This window comes from Vespula vulgaris, chromosome 1 (genome assembly GCF_905475345.1).
Source record: "Vespula vulgaris chromosome 1, iyVesVulg1.1, whole genome shotgun sequence".
NCBI lineage: Eukaryota > Metazoa > Arthropoda > Insecta > Hymenoptera > Vespidae > Vespula > Vespula vulgaris.
The window spans coordinates 9,369,867-9,397,224 of NC_066586.1; the positions used below are offsets into that span (position 1 = coordinate 9,369,867).

Here is a 27,358-nt window from a genome sequence, read left to right on the forward strand (position 1 = left end):
CCAGAAGGCGGAAAGGAATACGATAAGGTCCACGTTAATAGAATTAAATGTACATTAAGAAACAAGCAATTAGAAGAGTTTCCTGCCTCCCGTTCGAGATATATCGAACTCTAGTAAGCGGAAAGGAATACGATAAGGTCCACGTTAATAGAATTAAATGTACATTAAGAAACAAGCAATTAGAAGAGTGTCCTGCCTCCCGTTCGAGATATATCGAACTCTAGAAAGCGGAAAGGAATACTATAAGGTCCACGTTAATAGAATTAAATGTACATTAAGAAACAAGCAATTAGAAGATTGTCCTGCCTCCCGTTCGAGATATATCGAACTCCAGAAGGCGGAAAGGAATACGATAAGGTCCACGTTAATAGAATTAAATGTACATTAAGGAACAAACAATTAGAAGAGTGTCCTGCCTCCCGTTCGAGATATATCGAACTCTAGAAAGCGGAAAGGAATACTATAAGGTCCACGTTAATAGAATTAAATGTACATTAAGAAACAAGCAATTAGAAGAGTGTCCTGCCTCCCGTTCGAGATATATCGAACTCCAGATGGCGGAAAGGAATACGATAAGGTCCACGTTAATAGAATTAAATGTACATTAAGAAACAAGCAATTAGAAGAGTGTCCTGCCTCCCGTTCGAGATATATCGAACACTAGTAAGCGGAAAGGAATACGATAAGGTCCACGTTAATAGAATTAAATGTACATTAAGAAACAAGCAATTAGAAGAGTGTCCTGCCTTCCGTTCGAGATATATCGAACTCTAGAAGGCGGAAAAGAACACGATAAGGTCCACGTTAATAGAATTAAATGTACATTAAGAAACAAGCAATTAGAAGAGTGTCCTGCCTCCCGTTCGAGATATATCGAACTCCAGAAGGCGGAAAGGAATACGATAAGGTCCATCTTAATAGAATTAAATGTACATTAAGAAATAAGCAATGAGAAGATTGTCCTGCCTCCCGTTCGAGATATATCGAACTCCAGAAGGCGGAAAGGAATACGATAAGGTCCACGTTAATAGAATTAAATGTACATTAAGAAACAAGCAATTAGAAGAGTGTCCTGCCTCCCGTTCGAGATATATCGAACTCTAGAAAGCGGAAAGGAATACGATAAGGTCCACGTTAATAGAATTGAATGTACATTAAGAAACAAGCAATTAGAAGAGTGTCCTGCCTTCCCTTCGAGATATATCGAACTCCAGAAGGCGGAAAGGAATACGATAAGGATCTCATTAATAGAAATAAATGTCCATTAAGAAACAAACAATTGGAAGAGTGTCCTGCCTTCCCTTCGAGATATATCGAACTCCAGAAGGCGGAAAGGAATACGATAAGGATCTCATTAATAGAAATAAATGTCCATTAAGAAACAAGCAATTAGAAGATTGTCCTGCCCTCCCTTCGAGATATATCGAACTCCAGAAGGCGGAAAGGAATACGATAAGGATCTCATTAATAGAAATAAATGTCCATTAAGAAACAAGCAATTAGAAGAGTGTCCTGCCTTCCCTTCGAGATATATCGAACTCCAGAAGGCGGAAAGGAATACGATAAGGATCTCATTAATAGAAATAAATGTCCATTAAGAAACAAGCAATTAGAAGATTGTCCTGCCGTCCCTTCGAGATATATCGAACTCCAGAAGGCGGGAAGGAGTACGATAAGGTCCACGTTAATAGAATTGAATGTACATTAAGAAACATACAATTGGAAGAGTGTCTTGCTTTCCGTTCGAGATATATCGAACTCCAGAAGGCGGAAAAGAATACGATATGGTCCACGTTAATAGAATTAAATGTAGATTAAGAAACAAACAATTGGAAGAGTGTCTTGCCGTCCGTTCGAGATATATCGAACTCCAGAAGGCGGAAAGGAATACGATAAGGATATCATTATTAGAAATAAATGTCCATTAAGAAACAAGCAATTAGAAGATTGTCCTGCCCTCCCTTCGAGATATATCGAACTCCAGAAGGCGGAAAGGAATACGATAAGGATCTCATTAATAGAAATAAATGTCCGTTAAGAAACAAGCAATTAGAAGAGTGTCCTGCCTTCCCTTCGAGATATATCGAACTCCAGAAGGCGGAAAGGAATACGATAAGGATCTCATTAATAGAAATAAATGTCCATTAAGAAACAAGCAATTAGAAGATTGTCCTGCCGTCCCTTCGAGATATATCGAACTCCAGAAGGCGGGAAGGAGTACGATAAGGTCCACGTTAATAGAATTGAATGTACATTAAGAAACATACAATTGGAAGAGTGTCTTGCTTTCCGTTCGAGATATATCGAACTCCAGAAGGGGGTAAGAAATACGATAAAGTCCACGTTAATAGAATTGAATGTACATTAAGAAACAAGCAATTAGAAGAGTGTCCTGCCTCCCGTTCGAGATATATCGAACTCTAGAAAGCGGAAAGGAATACGATAAGGTCCACGTAAATAGAAATAAACGTACATTAAGAAACAAACAATTGGAAGAGTGTCTTGCGTTCCGTTCGAGATATATCGAACTCCAGAAGGCGGTAAGGAATACGATAAGGTCCACGTTAATAGAATTGAATGCACATTAAGAAACAAGCAATTAGAAGAGTGTCCTGCCATCCGTTCGAGATATATCGAACTCCAGAAGGCGGAAAGGAATACGATAAGGTCCACGTTAATAGAATTGAATGTACATTAAGAAACAAGCAATTGGAAGAGTGTCTTGCCTTCCGTTCGAGATATATCGAACTCCAGAAGGCGGGAAGGAGTACGATAAGGTCCACGTTAATAGAATTGAATGTACATTAAGAAACAAGCAATTAGAAGAGTGTCCTGCCTCCCGTTCGAGATATGTCGAACTCCAGAAGGCGGAAAGGAATACGATAAGGATCTCATTAATAGAAATAAATGTCCATTAAGAAACAAGCAATTAGAAGAGTGTCCTGCCTTCCCTTCGAGATATATCGAACTCCAGAAGGCGGAAAGGAATACGATAAGGTCCACGTAAATAGAAATAAACGTACATTAAGAAACAAACAATTGGAAGATTGTCTTGCGTTCCGTTCGAGATATATCGAACTCCAGAAGGCGGTAAGGAATACGATAAGGTCCACGTTAATAGAATTGAATGCACATTAAGAAACAAGCAATTAGAAGAGTGTCCTGCCATCCGTTCGAGATATATCGAACTCCAGAAGGCGGAAAGGAATACGATAAGGTCCACGTTAATAGATTTAAATGTACATTAAGAAACAAACAATTGGAAGAGTGTCTTGCGTTCCGTTCGAGATATATCGAACTCCAGAAGGCGGTAAGGAATACGATAAGGTCCACGTTAATAGAATTGAATGCACATTAAGAAACAAACAATTGGAAGAGTGTCTTGCCTTCCCTTCGAGATATATCGAACTCCAAAAGGCGGAAAGGAATACGATAAAGTCCACGTTAATAGAATTGAATGTACGTTAAGAAACAAGCAATTAGAAGAGTGTCCTGCATTCCCTTCGAGATATATCGAACTCCAGAAGGCGGAAAGGAATTCGATAAGGATCTCATTAATAGGAATAAATGTCCATTAAGAAACAAGCAATTAGAAGAGTGTCCTGCATTCCCTTCGAGATATATCGAACTCCAGAAGGCGGAAAGGAATACGATAAGGATCTCATTAATAGAAATAAATGTCCATTAAGAAACAAACAATTGGAAGAGTGTCTTGCCTTCCGTTCGAGATATATCGAACTCCAGAAGGCGGAAAGGAATACGATAAGGTCCACGTTAATAGAATTGAATGTACATTAAGAAACAAGCAATTAGAAGAGTGTCTTGCGTTCCGTTCGAGATATATCGAACTCCAGAAGGCGGTAAGGAATACGATAAGGTCCACGTTAATAGAATTGAATGCACATTAAGAAACAAACAATTGGAAGAGTGTCTTGCCTTCCCTTCGAGATATATCGAACTCCAAAAGGCGGAAAGGAATACGATAAGGATCTCATTAATAGAAATAAATGTCCATTAAGAAACAAGCAATTAGAAGAGTGTCCTGCATTCCCTTCGAGATATATCGAACTCCAGAAGGCGGAAAGGAATACGATAAGGATCTCATTAATAGAAATAAATGTCCATTAAGAAACAAACAATTGGAAGAGTGTCCTGCATTCCCTTCGAGATATATCGAACTCCAGAAGACGGAAAGGAATACTATAAGGTCCTAGTTAATAGAATTAAATGTACATTAAGAAACAAGCAATTAGAAGAGTCTCCTGCCTCCCGTTCGAGATATATCGAACTCCGGAAGGCGGAAAGGAATACAATAAGGTCCACGTTAATAGAATTAAATGTACATTAAGAAACAAGCAATTAGAAGAGTGTCCTGCCTCCCGTTCGAGATATATCGAACTCCAGAAGGCGGAAAGGAATACGATAAGGTCCACGTTAATAGAATTAAATGTACATTAAGAAACAAGCCATTAGAAGAGTCTCCTGCTTTCCGTTCGAGATATATCGAACTCCAGAAGACGGAAAGGAATACTATAATGTCGACGTTAATAGAATTAAATGAACATTAAGAAACAAGCAATTAGAAGAGTGTCCTGCCTCCCGTTCGAGATATATCGAACTCTAGAAGGCGGAAAGGAATACAATAAGGTCCACGTTAATAGAATTAAATGTACATTAAGAAACAAGCAATTAGAAGAGTCTCCTGCTTTCCGTTCGAGATATATCGAACTCCAGAAGACGGAAAGGAATACTATAATGTCGACGTTAATAGAATTAAATGAACATTAAGAAACAAGCAATTAGAAGAGTGTCCTGCCTTCCGTTCGAGATATATCGAACTCCAAAAGGCGGAAAGGAATACGATAAGGTCCACGTTAATAGAATTAAATGTACATTAAGAAACAAGCAATTAGAAGAGTGTCCTGCCTCCCGTTCGAGATATATCGAACTCCAGAAGGCGGAAAGGAATACAATAAGGTCCACGTTAATAGAATTAAATGTACATTAAGAAACAAGCAATTAGAAGAGTCTCCTGCTTTCCGTTCGAGATATATCGAACTCCAGAAGACGGAAAGGAATACAATAAGGTCCACGTTAATAGAATTAAATGTACATTAAGAAACAAGCAATTAGAAGAGTGTCCTGCCTCCCGTTCGAGATATATCGAACTCCAGAAGACGGAAAGGAATACTATAAGGTCCTAGTTAATAGAATTAAATGTACATTAAGAAACAAGCAATTAGAAGAGTGTCCTGCCTCCCGTTCGAGATATATCGAACTCTAGAAGGCGGAAAGGAATACGATAAGGTCCACGTTCATAGAATTACAAGTACATTAAGAAACAAGCAATTAGAAGAGTGTCCTGCCTCCCGTTCGAGATATATCGAACTCCGGAAGGCGGAAAGGAATACTGTAAGGTCCACGTTAATAGAATTAAATGTACATTAAGAAACAAGCAATTAGAAGAGTGTCCTGCATTCCCTTCGAGATATATCGAACTCCAGAAGGCGGGAAGGAATACGATAAGGTCCACGTTAATAGAATTAAATGTACATTAAGAAACAAGCAATTAGAAGAGTGTCCTGCATTCCCTTCGAGATATATCGAACTCCAGAAGGCGGAAAGGAATACGATAAAGATCTCATTAATAGAAATAAATGTCCATTAAGAAACAAACAATTGGAAGAGTGTCTTGCCTTCCGTTCGAGATATATCGAACTCCAGAAGGCGGAAAGGAATACGATAAGGTCCTCATTAATAGAATTAAATGTACATTAAGAAACAAACAATTGGAAGAGTGTCTTGCCTTCCGTTCGAGATATATCGAACTCCAGAAGGCGGAAAGGAATACGATAAGGTCCTCATTAATAGAATTAAATGTACATTAAGAAACAAACAATTGGAAGAGTGTCGTGCCTTCCGTTCGAGATATATCGAACTCCAGAAGGCGGAAAGGAATACGATAAGGTCCACGTTAATAGAATTGAGTGTACGTTAAGAAACAAGCAATTAGAAGAGTGTCCTGCCTTCCCTTCGAGATATATCGAACTCCAGAAGGCGGAAAGGAATACGATAAGGATCTCATTAATAGAAATAAATGTCCATTAAGAAACAAGCAATTAGAAGAGTGTCTTGCCTACCGTTCGAGATATATCGAACTCCAGAAGGCGGAAAGGAATACGATAAGGTCCACGTTAATAGAATTAAATGTACATTAAGAAACAAGCAATTAGAAGAGTGTCCTGCATTCCCTTCGAGATATATCGAACTCCAGAAGGCGGAAAGGAATACGATAAGGTCCACGTAAATAGAAATAAACGTACTTTAAGAAACATACAATTGGAAGAGTGTCTTGCGTTCCGTTCGAGATATATCGAACTCCAGAAGGCGGTAAGGAATACGATAAGGTCCACGTTAATAGAATTGAATGTACATTAAGAAACAAGCAATTAGAAGAGTGTCCTGCGTTCCCTTCGAGATATATCGAACTCCAGAAGGCGGAAAGGAATACGATAAGGTCCACGTAAATAGAAATAAACGTACATTAAGAAACAAAGAATTGGAAGAGTGTCTTGCGTTCCGTTCGAGATATATCGAACTCCAGAAGGCGGAAAGGAATACGATAAGGTCCTCATTAATAGAATTAAATGTACATTAAGAAACAAACAATTGGAAGAGTGTCCTGCCTTCCGTTCGAGATATATCGAACTCCAGAAGGCGGAAAGGAATACGATAAGGTCCTCATTAATAGAATTAAATGTACATTAAGAAACAAACAATTGGAAGAGTGTCCTGCCTACCGTTCGAGATATATCGAACTCCAGAAGGCGGAAAGGAATACGATAAGGTCCACGTTAATAGAATTAAATGTACATTAAGAAACAAGCAATTAGAAGAGTGTCCTGCCCTCCCTTCGAGATATATCGAACTCCAGAAGGCGGAAAGGAATACGATAAAGATCTCATTAATAGAAATAAATGTCCATTAAGAAACAAACAATTGGAAGAGTGTCTTGCCTTCCGTTCGAGATATATCGAACTCCAGAAGGCGGAAAGGAATACGATAAGGTCCTCATTAATAGAATTAAATGTACATTAAGAAACAAACAATTGGAAGAGTGTCTTGCCTTCCGTTCGAGATATATCGAACTCCAGAAGGCGGAAAGGAATACGATAAGGTCCTCATTAATAGAATTAAATGTACATTAAGAAACAAACAATTGGAAGAGTGTCCTGCCTTCCGTTCGAGATATATCGAACTCCAGAAGGCGGAAAGGAATACGATAAGGTCCACGTTAATAGAATTGAATGTACATTCAGAAACAAGCAATTAGAAGAGTGTCCTGCCTTCCCTACGAGATATATCGAACTCCAGAAGGCGGAAAGGAATACGATAAGGATCTCATTAATAGAAATAAATGTCCATTAAGAAACAAGCAATTAGAAGATTGTCCTGCCCTCCCTTCGAGATATATCGAACTCCAGAAGGCGGAAAGGAATACGATAGGGTCCACGTTAATAGAATTGAATGTACATTCAGAAACAAGCAATTAGAAGAGTGTCCTGCCTTCCCTACGAGATATATCGAACTCCAGAAGGCGGAAAGGAATACGATAAGGATCTCATTAATAGAAATAAATGTCCATTAAGAAACAAGCAATTAGAAGAGTGTCTTGCCTACCGTTCGAGATATATCGAACTCCAGAAGGCGGAAAGGAATACGATAAGGTCCACGTTAATAGAATTAAATGTACATTAAGAAACAAGCAATTAGAAGAGTGTCCTGCCCTCCCTTCGAGATATATCGAACTCCAGAAGGCGGAAAGGAATACGATAAAGATCTCATTAATAGAAATAAATGTCCATTAAGAAACAAACAATTGGAAGAGTGTCTTGCCTTCCGTTCGAGATATATCGAACTCCAGAAGGCGGAAAGGAATACGATAAGGTCCTCATTAATAGAATTAAATGTACATTAAGAAACAAACAATTGGAAGAGTGTCTTGCCTTCCGTTCGATATATATCGAACTCCAGAAGGCGGAAAGGAATACGATAAGGATCTCATTTTATAGAAATAAATGTCCATTAAGAAACAAACAATTGGAAGAGTGTCTTGCGTTCCGTTCGAGATATATCGAACACCAGAAGGCGGTAAGGAATACGATAAGGTCCACGTTAATAGAATTGAATGTACATTAAGAAACAAGCAATTAGAAGAGTGTTCTGCCTTCCCTTCGAGATATATCGAACTCCAGAAGGCGGAAAGGAATACGATAAGGATCTCATTAATAGAAATAAATGTCCATTAAGAAACAAACAATTGGAAGAGTGTCTTGCGTTCCGTTCGAGATATATCGAACTCCAGAAGGCGGTAAGGAATACGATAAGGTCCACGTTAATAGAATTGAATGTACATTAAGAAACAAGCAATTAGAAGAGTGTCCTGCCTTCCCTTCGAGATATATCGAACTCCAGAAGGCGGAAAGGAATACGATAAGGATCTCATTAATAGAAATAAATGTCCATTAAGAAACAAACAATTGGAAGAGTGTCCTGCCTTCCCTTCGAGATATATCGAACTCCAGAAGGCGGAAAGGAATACGATAAGGATCTCATTAATAGAAATAAATGTCCATTAAGAAACAAGCAATTAGAAGATTGTCCTGCCTTCCCTTCGAGATATATCGAACTCCAGAAGGCGGAAAGGAATACGATAAGGATCTTATTTTATAGAAATAAATGTCCATTAAGAAACAAACAATTGGAAGAGTGTCTTGCCTTCCGTTCGAGATATATCGAACTCCAGAAGGCGGAAAGGAATACGATAAGGTCCACGTTAATAGAAATAAACGTACATTAAGAAACATACAATTGGAAGAGTGTCTTGCGTTCCGTTCGAGATATATCGAACTCCAGAAGGCGGAAAGGAATACGATAAGGTCCTCATTAATAGAATTAAATGTACATTAAGAAACAAACAATTGGAAGAGTGTCCTGCCTTCCGTTCGAGATATATCGAACTCCAGAAGGCGGAAAGGAATACGATAAGGTCCACGTTAATAGAATTGAATGAACATTAAGAAACAAGCAATTAGAAGAGTGTCCTGCCTTCCCTTCGAGATATATCGAACTCCAGAAGGCGGAAAGGAATACGATAAGGATCTCATTAATAGAAATAAATGTCCATTAAGAAACAAGCAATTAGAAGATTGTCCTGCCTTCCCTTCGAGATATATCGAACTCCAGAAGGCGGAAAGGAATACGATAAGGATCTCATTAATAGAAATAAATGTCCATTAAGAAACAAGCAATTAGAAGATTGTCCTGCCCTCCCTTCGAGATATATCGAACTCCAGAAGGCGGAAAGGAATACGATAAAGTCCACGTTAATAGAATTAATTGTACATTAAGAAGCAAGCAATTAGAAGAGTGTCCTGCCTTCCCTTCGAGATATATCGAACTCCAGAAGGCGGAAAGGAATACGATAAGGATCTCATTAATAGAAATAAATGTCCATTAAGAAACAAGCAATTAGAAGATTGTCCTGCCTTCCCTTCGAGATATATCGAACTCCAGAAGGCGGAAAGGAATACGATAAGGATCTCATTAATAGAAATAAATGTCCATTAAGAAACAAGCAATTAGAAGATTGTCCTGCCTTCCCTTCGAGATATATCGAACTCCAGAAGGCGGGAAGGAGTACGATAAGGTCCACTTTAATAAAATTACATGTACATTAAGAAACAAGCAATTGGAAGAGTGTCTTGCCTTCCGTTCGAGATATATCGAACTCCAGAAGGCGGGAAGGAGTACGATAAGGTCCACGTTAATAGAATTGAATGTACATTAAGAAACATACAATTGGAAGAGTGTCTTGCTTTCCGTTCGAGATATATCGAACTCCAGAAGGCGGAAAAGAATACGATATGGTCCACGTTAATAGAATTAAATGTAGATTAAGAAACAAACAATTGGAAGAGTGTCTTGCCGTCCGTTCGAGATATATCGAACTCCAGAAGGCGGAAAGGAATACGATAAGGATATCATTATTAGAAATAAATGTCCATTAAGAAACAAGCAATTAGAAGATTGTCCTGCCCTCCCTTCGAGATATATCGAACTCCAGAAGGCGGAAAGGAATACGATAAGGATCTCATTAATAGAAATAAATGTCCGTTAAGAAACAAACAATTGGAAGAGTGTCTTGCGTTCCGTTCGAGATATATCGAACTCCAGAAGGCGGAAAAGAATACGATATGGTCCACGTTAATAGAATTAAATGTACATTAAGAAACAAACAATTGGAAGAGTGTCTTGCCTTCCGTACGAGATATATCGAACTCCTGAAGGCGGAAAGGAATACGATAAGGATCTCATTAATAGAAAGAAATGTCCATTAAGAAACAAGCAATTAGAAGATTGTCCTGCCGTCCCTTCGAGATATATCGAACTCCAGAAGGGGGTAAGAAATACGATAAAGTCCACGTTAATAGAATTGAATGTACATTAAGAAACAAGCAATTAGAAGAGTGTCCTGCCATCCGTTCGAGATATATCGAACTCCAGAAGGCGGGAAGGAGTACGATAAGGTCCACTTTAATAAAATTACATGTACATTAAGAAACAAGCAATTGGAAGAGTGTCTTGCCTTCCGTTCGAGATATATCGAACTCCAGAAGGCGGGAAGGAGTACGATAAGGTCCACGTTAATAGAATTGAATGTACATTAAGAAACAAGCAATTAGAAGAGTGTCCTGCCTTCCCTACGATATATATCGAACTCCAGAAGGCGGAAAGGAATACGATAAGGATCTGATTAATAGAAATAAATGTCCATTAAGAAACAAACAATTGGAAGAGTGTCTTGCCTACCGTTCGAGATATATCGAACTCCAGAAGGCGGAAAGGAATTCGATAAGGTCCTCATTAATAGAAATAAATGTCCATTAAGAAACAAGCAATTAGAAGAGTGTCCTGCCTTCCGTTCGAGATATATCGAACTCCAGAAGGCGGAAAGGAATACGATAAGGTCCACGTTAATAGAATTAATTGTACATTAAGAAACAAGCAATTAGAAGAGTGTCCTGCCTTCCCTTCGAGATATATCGAACTCCAGAAGGCGGAAAGGAATACGATAAGGATCTCATTAATAGAAATAAATGTCCATTAAGAAACAAACAATTGGAAGAGTGTCTTGCGTTCCGTTCGAGATATATCGAACTCCAGAAGGCGGAAAGGAATACGATAAGGTCCACGTAAATAGAAATAAACGTACATTAAGAAACATACAATTGGAAGAGTGTCTTGCTTTCCGTTCGAGATATATCGAACTCCAGAAGGCGGAAAAGAATACGATATGGTCCACGTTAATAGAATTAAATGTACATTAAGAAACAAACAATTGGAAGAGTGTCTTGCCTTCCGTTCGAGATATATCGAACTCCAGAAGGCGGAAAGGAATACGATAAGGATCTGATTAATAGAAATAAATGTCCATTAAGAAACAAACAATTGGAAGAGTGTCTTGCGTTCCGTTCGAGATATATCGAACTCCAGAAGGCGGAAAGGAATACGATAAGGTCCACGTTAATAGAATTAATTGTACATTAAGAAACAAGCAATTAGAAGAGTGTCCTGCCTTTCCTTCGAGATATATCGAACTCCAGAAGGCGGAAAGGAATACGATAAGGATCTCATTAATAGAAATAAATGTCTATTAAGAAACAAGCAATTAGAAGATTGTCCTGCCGTCCTTTCGAGATATATCGAATTCCAGAAGGGGGTAAGAAATACGATAAAGTCCACGTTAATAGAATTGAATGTACATTAAGAAACAAGCAATTAGAAGAGTGTCCTGCCATCCGTTCGAGATATATCGAACTCCAGAAGGCGGGAAGGAGTACGATAAGGTCCACGTTAATAGAATTAAATGTTCATTGAGAAGCAAACGATTGGAAGAGTGTCTTGCCTTCCCTTCGAGATATATCGAACTCCAAAAGGCGGAAAGGAATACGATAAAGTCCACGTTAATAGAATTAAATGTTCATTAAGAAACAAACAATTAGAAGAGTGTCCTGCCTTCCGTTTGAGATATATCGAACTCCAGAAGGCGGGAAGGAGTACGATAAGGTCCACGTTAATAGAATTAAATGTTCATTAAGAAACAAACAATTGGAAGAGTGTCTTGCCTTCCCTTCGAGATATATCGAACTCCAAAAGGCGGAAAGGAATACGATAAAGTCCACGTTAATAGAATTGAATGGACATTAAGAAACAAGCAATTAGAAGAGTGTCCTGCCATCCGTTCGAGATATATCGAACTCCAGAAGGCGGGAAGGAGTACGATAAGGTCCACGTTAATAGAATTAAATGTTCATTAAGAAACAAACAATTGGAAGAGTGTCTTGCCTTCCCTTCGAGATATATCGGACTCCAAAAGGCGGAAAGGAATACGATAAAGTCCACGTTAATAGAATTGAATGTACATTAAGAAACAAGCAATTAGAAGAGTGTCCTGCCATCCGTTCGAGATATATCGAACTCCAGAAGGCGGGAAGGAGTACGATAAGGTCCACGTTAATAAAATTACATGTACATTAAGAAACAAGCAATTGGAAGAGTGTCCTGCCTTCCGTTCGAGATATATCGAACTCCAGAAGGCGGAAAGGAATACGATAAAGTCCACGTTAATAGAATTGAATGTACATTAAGAAACAAGCAATTAGAAGAGTGTCCTGCCATCCGTTCGAGATATATCGAACTCCAGAAGGCGGGAAGGAGTACGATAAGGTCCACGTTAATAGAATTAAATGTTCATTAGGAAACAAACAATTGGAAGAGTGTCTTGCCTTCCCTTCGAGATATATCGAACTCCAAAAGGCGGAAAGGAATACGATAAAGTCCACGTTAATAGAATTAAATGTTCATTAAGAAACAAACAATTAGAAGAGTGTCCTGCCTTCCGTTTGAGATATATCGAACTCCAGAAGGCGGGAAGGAGTACGATAAGGTCCACGTTAATAGAATTAAATGTTCATTAAGAAACAAACAATTGGAAGACTGTCTTGCCTTCCCTTCGAGATATATCGAACTCCAGAAGGCGGTAAGGAATACGATAAGGTCCACGTTAATAGAATTGAATGTACATTAAGAAACAAGGAATTAGAAGAGTGTCCTGCATTCCCTTCGAGATATATCGAACTCCAGAAGGCGGAAAGGAATACGATAAGGATCTCATTAATAGAAATAAATGTCCATTAAGAAACAAGCAATTAGAAGAGTGTCCTGCATTCCCTTCGAGATATATCGAACTCCAGAAGGCGGAAAGGAATACGATAAGGATCTCATTAATAGAAATAAATGTCCATTAAGAAACAAGCAATTAGAAGAGTGTCCTGCATTCCCTTCAAGATATATCGAACTCCAGAAGGCGGAAAGGAATACGATAAGGATCTCATTAATAGAAATAAATGTCCATTAAGATACAAGCAATTAGAAGAGTGTCCTGCCTCCCGTTCGAGATGTATCGAACTCTAGAAGGCGGAGAGGAATACGATAAGGTCCACGTTAATAGAATTAAATGTACATTAAGAAACAAGCAATTAGAAGAGTGTCCTGCCTTCCGTTCGAGATATATCGAACTCCAAAAGGCGGAAAGGAATACGATAAGGTCCACGTTAATAGAATTGAATGTACATTAAGAAACAAGGAATTAGAAGAGTGTCCTGCATTCCCTTCGAGATATATCGAACTCCAGAAGGCGGAAAGGAATACGATAAGGATCTCATTAATAGAAATAAATGTCCATTAAGAAACAAACAATTGGAAGAGTGTCTTGCGTTCCGTTCGAGATATATCGAACTCCAGAAGGGGGTAAGGAATACGAGAAGGTCCACGTTAATAGAATTAAATGTACATTAAGAAACAAGCAATTAGAAGAGTGTCCTGCCTTCCGTTCGAGATATATCGAACTCCAGAAGGCGGAAAGGAATACGATAAGGTCCACGTTAATAGAATTAAATGTACATTAAGAAACAAGCAATTAGAAGAGTGTCCTGCCTCCCGTTCGAGATATATCGAACTCTAGAAGGCGGAGAGGAATACGATAAGGTCCACGTTAATAGAATTAAATGTACATTAAGAAACAAACAATTGGAAGAGTGTCCTTCCTCCCGTTCGGGATATATCGAACTCCAGAAGGCGGAATGGAATACGATAAGGTCCACGTTAATAGAATTAAGTGTACATTAAGAAACATGCAATTAGAAGAGTGTCCTGCCTTCCGTTCGAGATATATCGAACTCTAGAAGGTGGAAAGGAATACGATAAGGTCCACGTTAATAGAATTAAATGTACATTAAGAAACATGCAATTAGAAGAGTGTCCTGCCTTCCGTTCGAGATATATCGAACTCCAGAAGGCGGAAAGGAATACGATAAGGTCCACGTTAATAGAATTAAATGTACATTAAGAAACAAGCAATTAGAAGAGTGTCCTGCCTTCCGTTCGAGATATATCGAACTCCAGAAGGCGGAAAGGAATACGATAAGGTCCACGTTAATAGAATTAAATGTACATTAAGAAACAAGCAATTAAAAGAGTGTCCTTCCTCCCGTTCGAGATATATCGAACTCCAGAAGGCGGAAAGGAATACAATAAGGTCCACGTTAATAGAATTAAATGTACATTAAGAAACAAGCAATTAGAAGAGTGTCCTGCCTCCCGTTCGAGATATATCGAACTCCAGAAGGCGGAAAGGAATACAATAAGGTCCACGTTAATAGAATTAAATGTACATTAAGAAACGTGCAATTAGAAGAGTGTCCTGCCTTCCGTTCGAGATATATCGAACTCTAGAAGGCGGAATGGAATACGATAAGGTCCACGTTAATAGGATTAAATGTACATTAAGAAACGTGCAATTAGAAGAGTGTCCTGCCTACCGTTCGAGATATATCGAACTCTAGAAGGCGGAATGGAATACGATAAGGTCCACGTTAATAGAATTAAACGTACATTAAGAAACAAGCAATTAGAAGAGTGTCCTGCCTCCCGTTCGAGATATATCGAACTCCAGAAGGCGGAAAGGAATACAATAAGGTCCACGTTAATAGAATTAAATGTACATTAAGAAACGTGCAATTAGAAGAGTGTCCTGCCTTCCGTTCGAGATATATCGAACTCTAGAAGGCGGAAAGGAATACGATAAGGTCCACGTTAATAGAATTAAATGTACATTAAGAAACAAGCAATTAGAAGAGTGTCCTGCCTCCCGTTCGAGATATATCGAACTCTAGAAGGCGGAAAGGAATACGATAAGGTCCACGTTAATAGAATTAAATGTACATTAAGAAACATGCAATTAGAAGAGTGTCCTGCCTTCCGTTCGAGATATATCGAACTCTAGAAGGCGGAGAGGAATACGATAAGGTCCACGTTAATAGAATTAAATGTACATTAAGAAACATGCAATTAGAAGAGTGTCCTGCCTCCCGTTCGAGATATATCGAACTCCAGAAGACGGAAAGGAATACTATAATGTCCTAGTTAATAGAATTAAATGTACAGTAAGAAACAAGCAATTAGAAGAGTGTCCTGCCTCCCGTTCGAGATATATCGAACTCCAGAAGGCGGAAAGGAATACGATAAGGTCCACGTTAATAGAATTAAATGTACATTAAGAAACAAGCAATTAGAAGAGTGTCCTGCCTCCCGTTCGAGATATATCGAACTCCAGAAGGCGGAAAGGAATACAATAAGGTCCACGTTAATAGAATTAAATGTACATTAAGAAACAAGCAATTAGAAGAGTGTCCTGCCTTCCGTTCGAGATATATCGAACTCTAGAAGGCGGAAAGGAATACGATAAGGTCCACGTTAATAGAATTAAATGTACATTAAGAAACGTGCAATTAGAAGAGTGTCCTGCCTTCCGTTCGAGATATATCGAACTCTAGAAGGCGGAGAGGAATACGATAAGGTCCACGTTAATAGAATTAAATGTACATTAAGAAACTAGCAATTAGAAGAGTGTCCTGCCTCCCGTTCGAGATATATCGAACTCCAGAAGGCGGGAAGGAGTACGATAAGGTCCACGTTAATAGAATTAAATGTTCATTGAGAAGCAAACGATTGGAAGAGTGTCTTGCCTTCCCTTCGAGATATATCGAACTCCAAAAGGCGGAAAGGAATACGATAAAGTCCACGTTAATAGAATTAAATGTTCATTAAGAAACAAACAATTAGAAGAGTGTCCTGCCTTCCGTTTGAGATATATCGAACTCCAGAAGGCGGGAAGGAGTACGATAAGGTCCACGTTAATAGAATTAAATGTTCATTAAGAAACAAACAATTGGAAGAGTGTCTTGCCTTCCCTTCGAGATATATCGAACTCCAAAAGGCGGAAAGGAATACGATAAAGTCCACGTTAATAGAATTGAATGGACATTAAGAAACAAGCAATTAGAAGAGTGTCCTGCCATCCGTTCGAGATATATCGAACTCCAGAAGGCGGGAAGGAGTACGATAAGGTCCACGTTAATAGAATTAAATGTTCATTAAGAAACAAACAATTGGAAGAGTGTCTTGCCTTCCCTTCGAGATATATCGGACTCCAAAAGGCGGAAAGGAATACGATAAAGTCCACGTTAATAGAATTGAATGTACATTAAGAAACAAGCAATTAGAAGAGTGTCCTGCCATCCGTTCGAGATATATCGAACTCCAGAAGGCGGGAAGGAGTACGATAAGGTCCACGTTAATAAAATTACATGTACATTAAGAAACAAGCAATTGGAAGAGTGTCCTGCCTTCCGTTCGAGATATATCGAACTCCAGAAGGCGGAAAGGAATACGATAAAGTCCACGTTAATAGAATTGAATGTACATTAAGAAACAAGCAATTAGAAGAGTGTCCTGCCATCCGTTCGAGATATATCGAACTCCAGAAGGCGGGAAGGAGTACGATAAGGTCCACGTTAATAGAATTAAATGTTCATTAGGAAACAAACAATTGGAAGAGTGTCTTGCCTTCCCTTCGAGATATATCGAACTCCAAAAGGCGGAAAGGAATACGATAAAGTCCACGTTAATAGAATTAAATGTTCATTAAGAAACAAACAATTAGAAGAGTGTCCTGCCTTCCGTTTGAGATATATCGAACTCCAGAAGGCGGGAAGGAGTACGATAAGGTCCACGTTAATAGAATTAAATGTTCATTAAGAAACAAACAATTGGAAGACTGTCTTGCCTTCCCTTCGAGATATATCGAACTCCAGAAGGCGGTAAGGAATACGATAAGGTCCACGTTAATAGAATTGAATGTACATTAAGAAACAAGGAATTAGAAGAGTGTCCTGCATTCCCTTCGAGATATATCGAACTCCAGAAGGCGGAAAGGAATACGATAAGGATCTCATTAATAGAAATAAATGTCCATTAAGAAACAAGCAATTAGAAGAGTGTCCTGCATTCCCTTCGAGATATATCGAACTCCAGAAGGCGGAAAGGAATACGATAAGGATCTCATTAATAGAAATAAATGTCCATTAAGAAACAAGCAATTAGAAGAGTGTCCTGCATTCCCTTCAAGATATATCGAACTCCAGAAGGCGGAAAGGAATACGATAAGGATCTCATTAATAGAAATAAATGTCCATTAAGATACAAGCAATTAGAAGATTGTCCTGCCTCCCGTTCGAGATGTATCGAACTCCAGAAGGCGGAAAGGAATACGATAAGGTCCATGTTAATAAAATTAAATGTACATTAAGAAACAAGAAATTAGAAGAGTGTCCTCCCTTCTGTTTGAGATATATCGAACTCCAGAAGGCGGAAAGGAATACGATAAGGATCTCATTAATAGAAATAAATGTCCATTAAGAAACAAACAATTGGAAGAGTGTCTTGCGTTCCGTTCGAGATATATCGAACTCCAGAAGGGGGTAAGGAATACGAGAAGGTCCACGTTAATAGAATTAAATGTACATTAAGAAACAAGCAATTAGAAGAGTGTCCTGCCTTCCGTTCGAGATATATCGAACTCCAGAAGGCGGAAAGGAATACGATAAGGTCCACGTTAATAGAATTAAATGTACATTAAGAAACAAGCAATTAGAAGAGTGTCCTGCCTCCCGTTCGAGATATATCGAACTCTAGAAGGCGGAGAGGAATACGATAAGGTCCACGTTAATAGAATTAAATGTACATTAAGAAACAAACAATTGGAAGAGTGTCCTTCCTCCCGTTCGGGATATATCGAACTCCAGAAGGCGGAATGGAATACGATAAGGTCCACGTTAATAGAATTAAGTGTACATTAAGAAACATGCAATTAGAAGAGTGTCCTGCCTTCCGTTCGAGATATATCGAACTCTAGAAGGTGGAAAGGAATACGATAAGGTCCACGTTAATAGAATTAAATGTACATTAAGAAACATGCAATTAGAAGAGTGTCCTGCCTTCCGTTCGAGATATATCGAACTCCAGAAGGCGGAAAGGAATACAATAAGGTCCACGTTAATAGAATTAAATGTACATTAAGAAACAAGCAATTAGAAGAGTCTCCTGTCTTCCGTTCGAGATATATCGAACTCCAGAAGAGGGAAAGGAATACTATAAGGTCCACGTTAATAGAATTAAATGTACATTAAGAAACAAGCAATTAGAAGAGTGTCCTGCCTTCCGTTCGAGATATATCGAACTCCAGAAGGCGGAAAGGAATACGATAAGGTCCACGTTAATAGAATTAAATGTACATTAAGAAACAAGCAATTAGAAGAGTGTCCTGCCTTCCGTTCGAGATATATCGAACTCCAGAAGGCGGAAAGGAATACGATAAGGTCCACGTTAATAGAATTAAATGTACATTAAGAAACAAGCAATTAAAAGAGTGTCCTTCCTCCCGTTCGAGATATATCGAACTCCAGAAGGCGGAAAGGAATACAATAAGGTCCACGTTAATAGAATTAAATGTACATTAAGAAACAAGCAATTAGAAGAGTGTCCTGCCTCCCGTTCGAGATATATCGAACTCCAGAAGGCGGAAAGGAATACAATAAGGTCCACGTTAATAGAATTAAATGTACATTAAGAAACGTGCAATTAGAAGAGTGTCCTGCCTTCCGTTCGAGATATATCGAACTCTAGAAGGCGGAATGGAATACGATAAGGTCCACGTTAATAGGATTAAATGTACATTAAGAAACGTGCAATTAGAAGAGTGTCCTGCCTACCGTTCGAGATATATCGAACTCTAGAAGGCGGAATGGAATACGATAAGGTCCAAGTTAATAGAATTAAACGTACATTAAGAAACAAGCAATTAGAAGAGTGTCCTGCCTCCCGTTCGAGATATATCGAACTCCAGAAGGCGGAAAGGAATACAATAAGGTCCACGTTAATAGAATTAAATGTACATTAAGAAACGTGCAATTAGAAGAGTGTCCTGCCTTCCGTTCGAGATATATCGAACTCTAGAAGGCGGAAAGGAATACGATAAGGTCCACGTTAATAGAATTAAATGTACATTAAGAAACAAGCAATTAGAAGAGTGTCCTGCCTCCCGTTCGAGATATATCGAACTCTAGAAGGCGGAAAGGAATACGATAAGGTCCACGTTAATAGAATTAAATGTACATTAAGAAACATGCAATTAGAAGAGTGTCCTGCCTTCCGTTCGAGATATATCGAACTCTAGAAGGCGGAGAGGAATACGATAAGGTCCACGTTAATAGAATTAAATGTACATTAAGAAACATGCAATTAGAAGAGTGTCCTGCCTCCCGTTCGAGATATATCGAACTCCAGAAGACGGAAAGGAATACTATAATGTCCTAGTTAATAGAATTAAATGTACAGTAAGAAACAAGCAATTAGAAGAGTGTCCTGCCTCCCGTTCGAGATATATCGAACTCCAGAAGGCGGAAAGGAATACGATAAGGTCCACGTTAATAGAATTAAATGTACATTAAGAAACAAGCAATTAGAAGAGTGTCCTGCCTCCCGTTCGAGATATATCGAACTCCAGAAGGCGGAAAGGAATACAATAAGGTCCACGTTAATAGAATTAAATGTACATTAAGAAACAAGCAATTAGAAGAGTCTCCTGCCCTCCGTTCGAGATATATCGAACTCCAGAAGACGGAAATGAATACTATAAGGTCCACGTTAATAGAATTAAATGTACATTAAGAAACAAGCAATTAGAAGAGTCTCCTGCCTTCCGTTCGAGATATATCGAACTCTAGAAGGCGGAAAGGAATACGATAAGGTCCACGTTAATAGATTTAAATGTACATTAAGAAACATGCAATTAGAAGAGTGTCCTGCCTTCCGTTCGAGATATATCGAACTCTAGAAGGCGGAATGGAATACGATAAGGTCCACGTTAATAGAATTAAATGTACGTTAAGAAACAAGCAATTAGAAGAGTGTCCTGCCTCCCTTTCGAGATATATCGAACTCCAGAAGACGGAAAGGAATACTATAAGGTCCTAGTTAATAGAATTAAATGTACAGTAAGAAACAAGCAATTAGAAGAGTGTCCTGCCTCCCGTTCGAGATATATCGAACTCCAGAAGGCGGAAAGGAATACGATAAGGTCCACGTTAATAGAATTAAATGTACATTAAGAAACAAGCAATTAGAAGAGTCTCCTGCCCTCCGTTCGAGATATATCGAACTCCAGAAGACGGAAATGAATACTATAAGGTCCACGTTAATAGAATTAAATGTACATTAAGAAACAAGCAATTAGAAGAGTCTCCTGCCTTCCGTTCGAGATATATCGAACTCTAGAAGGCGGAAAGGAATACGATAAGGTCCACGTTAATAGAATTAAATGTACATTAAGAAACATGCAATTAGAAGAGTGTCCTGCCTTCCGTTCGAGATATATCGAACTCCAGAAGACGGAAATGAATACTATAAGGTCCACGTTAATAGAATTAAATGTACATTAAGAAACAAGCAATTAGAAGAGTCTCCTGCCTTCCGTTCGAGATATATCGAACTCTAGAAGGCGGAAAGGAATACGATAAGGTCCACGTTAATAGAATTAAATGTACATTAAGAAACATGCAATTAGAAGAGTGTCCTGCCTTCCGTTCGAGATATATCGAACTCCAGAAGGCGGAAAGGAATACAATAAGGTCCACGTTAATAGAATTAAATGTACATTAAGAAACAAGCAATTAGAAGAGTGTCCTGCCTCCCGTTCGAGATATATCGAACTCCAGAAGGCGGAAAGGAATACAATAAGGTCCACGTTAATAGAATTAAATGTACATTAAGAAACAAGCAATTAGAAGAGTGTCCTGCCTCCCGTTCGAGATATATCGAACTCCAGAAGGCGGAAAGGAATACAATAAGGTCCACGTTAATAGAATTAAATGTACATTAAGAAACAAGCAATTAGAAGAGTCCCCTGCCCTCCGTTCGAGATATATCGAACTCCAGAAGACGGAAAGGAATACTATAAGGTCCACGTTAATAGAACTAAATGTACATTAAGAAACAAGCAATTAGAAGAGTGTCCTGCCTCCCGTTCGAGATATATCGAACTCCAGAAGGCGGAAAGGAATACAATAAGGTCCACGTTAATAGAATTAAATGTACATTAAGAAACAAGCAATTAGAAGAGTGTCCTGCCTCCCGTTCGAGATATATCGAACTCCAGAAGGCGCAAAGGAATACGATAAGGTCCACGTTAATAGAACTAAATGTACATTAAGAAACAAGCAATTAGAAGAGTGTCCTGCCTCCCGTTCGAGATATATCGAACTCCAGAAGGCGGAAAGGAATACGATAAGGTCCACGTTAATAGAATTAAATGTACATTAAGAAACAAGCAATTAGAAGAGTGTCCTGCCTCCCTTTCGAGATATATCGAACTCCAGAAGGCGCAAAGGAATACGATAAGGTCCACGTTAATAGAATTAAATGTACATTAAGAAACAAGCAATTAGAAGAGTCTCCTGCCCTCCGTTCGAGATATATCGAACTCCAGAAGACGGAAAGGAATACTATAAGGTCCACGTTAATAGAACTAAATGTACATTAAGAAACAAGCAATTAGAAGAGTGTCCTGCCTCCCGTTCGAGATATATCGAACTCCAGAAGGCGGAAAGGAATACGATAAGGTCCACGTTAATAGAATTAAATGTACATTAAGAAACAAGCAATTAGAAGAGTGTCCTGCCTCCCGTTCGAGATATATCGAACTCCAGAAGGCGGAAAGGAATACGATAAGGTCCACGTTAATAGAATTAAATGTACATTAAGAAACAAGCAATTAGAAGAGTGTCCTGCCTCCCTTTCGAGATATATCGAACTCCAGAAGGCGCAAAGGAATACGATAAGGTCCACGTTAATAGAATTAAATGTACATTAAGAAACAAGCAATTAGAAGAGTGTCCTGCCTCCCGTTCGAGATATATCGAACTCCAGAAGGCGGAAAGGAATAAAATAAGGTCCACGTTAATAGAATTAAATGTACATTAAGAAACAAGCAATTAGAAGAGTGTCCTGCCTCCCGTTCGAGATATATCGAACTCCAGAAGGCGGAAAGGAATACGATAAAGTCCTCGTTAATAGAATTAAATGTACATTAAGAAACAAGCAATTAGAAGAGTGTCCTGCCTCCCGTTCGAGATATATCGAACTCTAGAAGGCGGAAAGGAATACGATAAGGTCCACGTTAATAGAATTAAATGTACATTAAGAAACAAGCAATTAGAAGAGTGTCCTGCCTCCCGTTCGAGATATATCGAACTCCAGAAGGCGGAAAGGAATACAATAAGGTCCACGTTAATAGAATTAAATGTACATTAAGAAACAAGCAATTAGAAGAGTCTCCTGCCCTCCGTTCGAGATATATCGAACTCCAGAAGACGGAAAGGAATACTATAAGGTCCACGTTAATAGAATTAAATGTACATTAAGAAACAAGCAATTAGAAGAGTGTCCTGCCTCCCGTTCGAGATATATCGAACTCCAGAAGGCGGAAAGGAATAAAATAAGGTCCACGTTAATAGAATTAAATGTACATTAAGAAACAAGCAATTAGAAGAGTGTCCTGCCTCCCGTTCGAGATATATCGAACTCCAGAAGGCGGAAAGGAATACGATAAAGTCCTCGTTAATAGAATTAAATGTACATTAAGAAACAAGCAATTAGAAGAGTGTCCTGCCTCCCGTTCGAGAGATATCGAACTGCAGAAGGCGGAAAGGAATACAATAAGGTCCACGTTAATAGAATTAAATGTACATTAAGAAACAAGCAATTAGAAGAGTGTCCTGCCTCCCGTTCGAGATATATCGAACTCCAGAAGGCGGAAAGGAATACAATAAGGTCCACGTTAATAGAATTAAATGTACATTAAGAAACAAGCAATTAGAAGAGTCTCCTGCCCTCCGTTCGAGATATATCGAACTCCAGAAGACGGAAAGGAATACTATAAGGTCCACGTTAATAGAATTAAATGTACATTAAGAAACAAGCAATTAGAAGAGTGTCCTGCCTCCCGTTCGAGATATATCGAACTCTAGAAGGCGGGAAGGAATACGATAAGGTCCACGTTAATAGAATTAAATGTACATTAAGAAACATGCAATTAGAAGAGTGTCCTGCCTTCCGTTCGAGATATATCGAACTCCAGAAGGCGGAAAGGAATACAATAAGGTCCACGTTAATAGAATTAAATGTACATTAAGAAACAAGCAATTAGAAGAGTGTCCTGCCTCCCGTTCGAGATATATCGAACTCCAGAAGGCGCAAAGGAATACGATAAGGTCCACGTTAATAGAACTAAATGTACATTAAGAAACAAGCAATTAGAAGAGTGTCCTGCCTCCCGTTCGAGATATATCGAACTCCAGAAGGCGGAAAGGAATACGATAAGGTCCACGTTAATAGAATTAAATGTACATTAAGAAACAAGCAATTAGAAGAGTGTCCTGCCTCCCTTTCGAGATATATCGAACTCCAGAAGGCGCAAAGGAATACGATAAGGTCCACGTTAATAGAATTAAATGTACATTAAGAAACAAGCAATTAGAAGAGTCTCCTGCCCTCCGTTCGAGATATATCGAACTCCAGAAGACGGAAAGGAATACTATAAGGTCCACGTTAATAGAACTAAATGTACATTAAGAAACAAGCAATTAGAAGAGTGTCCTGCCTCCCGTTCGAGATATATCGAACTCCAGAAGGCGGAAAGGAATACGATAAGGTCCACGTTAATAGAATTAAATGTACATTAAGAAACAAGCAATTAGAAGAGTGTCCTGCCTCCCGTTCGAGATATATCGAACTCCAGAAGGCGGAAAGGAATACGATAAGGTCCACGTTAATAGAATTAAATGTACATTAAGAAACAAGCAATTAGAAGAGTGTCCTGCCTCCCTTTCGAGATATATCGAACTCCAGAAGGCGCAAAGGAATACGATAAGGTCCACGTTAATAGAATTAAATGTACATTAAGAAACAAGCAATTAGAAGAGTGTCCTGCCTCCCGTTCGAGATATATCGAACTCCAGAAGGCGGAAAGGAATAAAATAAGGTCCACGTTAATAGAATTAAATGTACATTAAGAAACAAGCAATTAGAAGAGTGTCCTGCCTCCCGTTCGAGATATATCGAACTCCAGAAGGCGGAAAGGAATACGATAAAGTCCTCGTTAATAGAATTAAATGTACATTAAGAAACAAGCAATTAGAAGAGTGTCCTGCCTCCCGTTCGAGATATATCGAACTCTAGAAGGCGGAAAGGAATACGATAAGGTCCACGTTAATAGAATTAAATGTACATTAAGAAACAAGCAATTAGAAGAGTGTCCTGCCTCCCGTTCGAGATATATCGAACTCCAGAAGGCGGAAAGGAATACAATAAGGTCCACGTTAATAGAATTAAATGTACATTAAGAAACAAGCAATTAGAAGAGTCTCCTGCCCTCCGTTCGAGATATATCGAACTCCAGAAGACGGAAAGGAATACTATAAGGTCCACGTTAATAGAATTAAATGTACATTAAGAAACAAGCAATTAGAAGAGTGTCCTGCCTCCCGTTCGAGATATATCGAACTCCAGAAGGCGGAAAGGAATAAAATAAGGTCCACGTTAATAGAATTAAATGTACATTAAGAAACAAACAATTAGAAGAGTGTCCTGCCTCCCGTTCGAGATATATCGAACTCCAGAAGGCGGAAAGGAATACGATAAAGTCCTCGTTAATAGAATTAAATGTACATTAAGAAACAAGCAATTAGAAGAGTGTCCTGCCTCCCGTTCGAGAGATATCGAACTGCAGAAGGCGGAAAGGAATACAATAAGGTCCACGTTAATAGAATTAAATGTACATTAAGAAACAAGCAATTAGAAGAGTGTCCTGCCTCCCGTTCGAGATATATCGAACTCCAGAAGGCGGAAAGGAATACAATAAGGTCCACGTTAATAGAATTAAATGTACATTAGGAAACAAGCAATTAGAAGAGTCTCCTGCCCTCCGTTCGAGATATATCGAACTCCAGAAGACGGAAAGGAATACGATAAGGTCCACGTTAATAGAATTAAATGTACATTAAGAAACAAGCAATTAGAAGAGTGTCCTGCCTCCCGTTCGAGATATATCGAACTCCAAAAGGGGGAAAGGAATACGATAAGGTCCACGTTAATAGAATTAAATGTACATTAAGAAACAAGCAATTAGAAGAGTGTCCTGCCTCCCGTTCGAGATATATCGAACTCTAGAAAGCGGAAAGGAATACTATAAGGTCCACGTTAATAGAATTAAATGTACATTAAGAAACAAGCAATTAGAAGATTGTCCTGCCTCCCGTTCGAGATATATCGAACTCCAGAAGGCGGAAAGGAATACGATAAGGTCCACGTTAATAGAATTAAATGTACATTAAGAAACAAGCAATTAGAAGAGTGTCCTGCCTCCCGTTCGAGATATATCGAACTCCTGAAGGCGGAAAGGAATACGATAAGGTCCACGTTAATAGAATTAAATGTACATTAAGAAACAAGCAATTAGAAGAGTGTCCTGCCTCCCGTTCGAGATATATCGAACTCTAGAAAGCGGAAAGGAATACTATAAGGTCCACGTTAATAGAATTAAATGTACATTAAGAAACAAGCAATTAGAAGATTGTCCTGCCTCCCGTTCGAGATATATCGAACTCCAGAAGGCGGAAAGGAATACGATAAGGTCCACGTTAATAGAATTAAATGTACATTAAGAAACAAGCAATTAGAAGAGTGTCCTGCCTCCGTTCGAGATATATCGAACTCTAGAAAGCGGAAAGGAATACTATAAGGTCCACGTTAATAGAATTAAATGTACATTAAGAAACAAGCAATTAGAAGATTGTCCTTCCTCCCGTTCGAGATATATCGAACTCCAGAAGGCGGAAAGGAATACGATAAGGTCCACGTTAATAGAATTAAATGTACATTAAGAAACAAGCAATTAGAAGAGTGTCCTGCCTCCCGTTCGAGATATATCGAACTCCAGAAGGCGGAAAGGAATGCTATAAGGTCCACGTTAATAGAATTAAATGTACATTAAGAAACAAGCAATTAGAAGAGTGTCCTGCCTTCCGTTCGAGATATATCGAACTCTAGAAGGCGGAAAAGAACACGATAAGGTCCACGTTAACAGAATTAAATGTACATTAAGAAACAAGCAATTAGAAGAGTGTCCTGCCTCCCGTTCGAGATATATCGAACTCCAGAAGGCGGAAAGGAATACGATAAGGTCCACGTTAATAGAATTAAATGTACATTAAGAAACAAGCAATTAGAAGAGTGTCCTGCCTCCCGTTCGAGATATATCGAACTCCAGAAGGCGGAAAGGAATGCTATAAGGTCCACGTTAATAGAATTAAATGTACATTAAGAAACAAGCAATTAGAAGAGTGTCCTGCCTTCCGTTCGAGATATATCGAACTCTAGAAGGCGGAAAAGAACACGATAAGGTCCACGTTAACAGAATTAAATGTACATTAAGAAACAAGCAATTAGAAGAGTGTCCTGCCTCCCGTTCGAGATATATCGAACTCCTGAAGGCGGAAAGGAATACGATAAGGTCCACGTTAATAGAATTAAATGTACATTAAGAAACAAGCAATTAGAAGAGTGTCCTGCCTCCCGTTCGAGATATATCGAACTCTAGAAAGCGGAAAGGAATACTATAATGTCCACGTTAATAGAATTAAATGTACATTAAGAAACAAGCAATTAGAAGATTGTCCTGCCTCCCGTTCGAGATATATCGAACTCCAGAAGGCGGAAAGGAATACGATAAGGTCCACGTTAATAGAATTAAATGTACATTAAGAAACAAGCAATTAGAAGA

General features: G+C 38.7%; 1 long non-coding RNA gene across 1 annotated transcript in view; it reads left to right on the forward strand.

Moving 5' to 3' along the window:
- Positions 1-4,800: 4,800 nt before the first annotated feature.
- The window catches only part of LOC127067515 (uncharacterized), a 46,389-nt gene continuing 23,831 nt past the window's right edge, over positions 4,801-27,358 (forward strand). The window contains exons 1-4 of the long non-coding RNA XR_007782642.1: positions 4,801-5,307; positions 15,210-15,869; positions 22,690-23,019; positions 24,450-24,779. This is a non-coding gene — a long non-coding RNA (uncharacterized LOC127067515). The remainder of the gene's footprint in view (positions 5,308-15,209; positions 15,870-22,689; positions 23,020-24,449; positions 24,780-27,358) is intronic.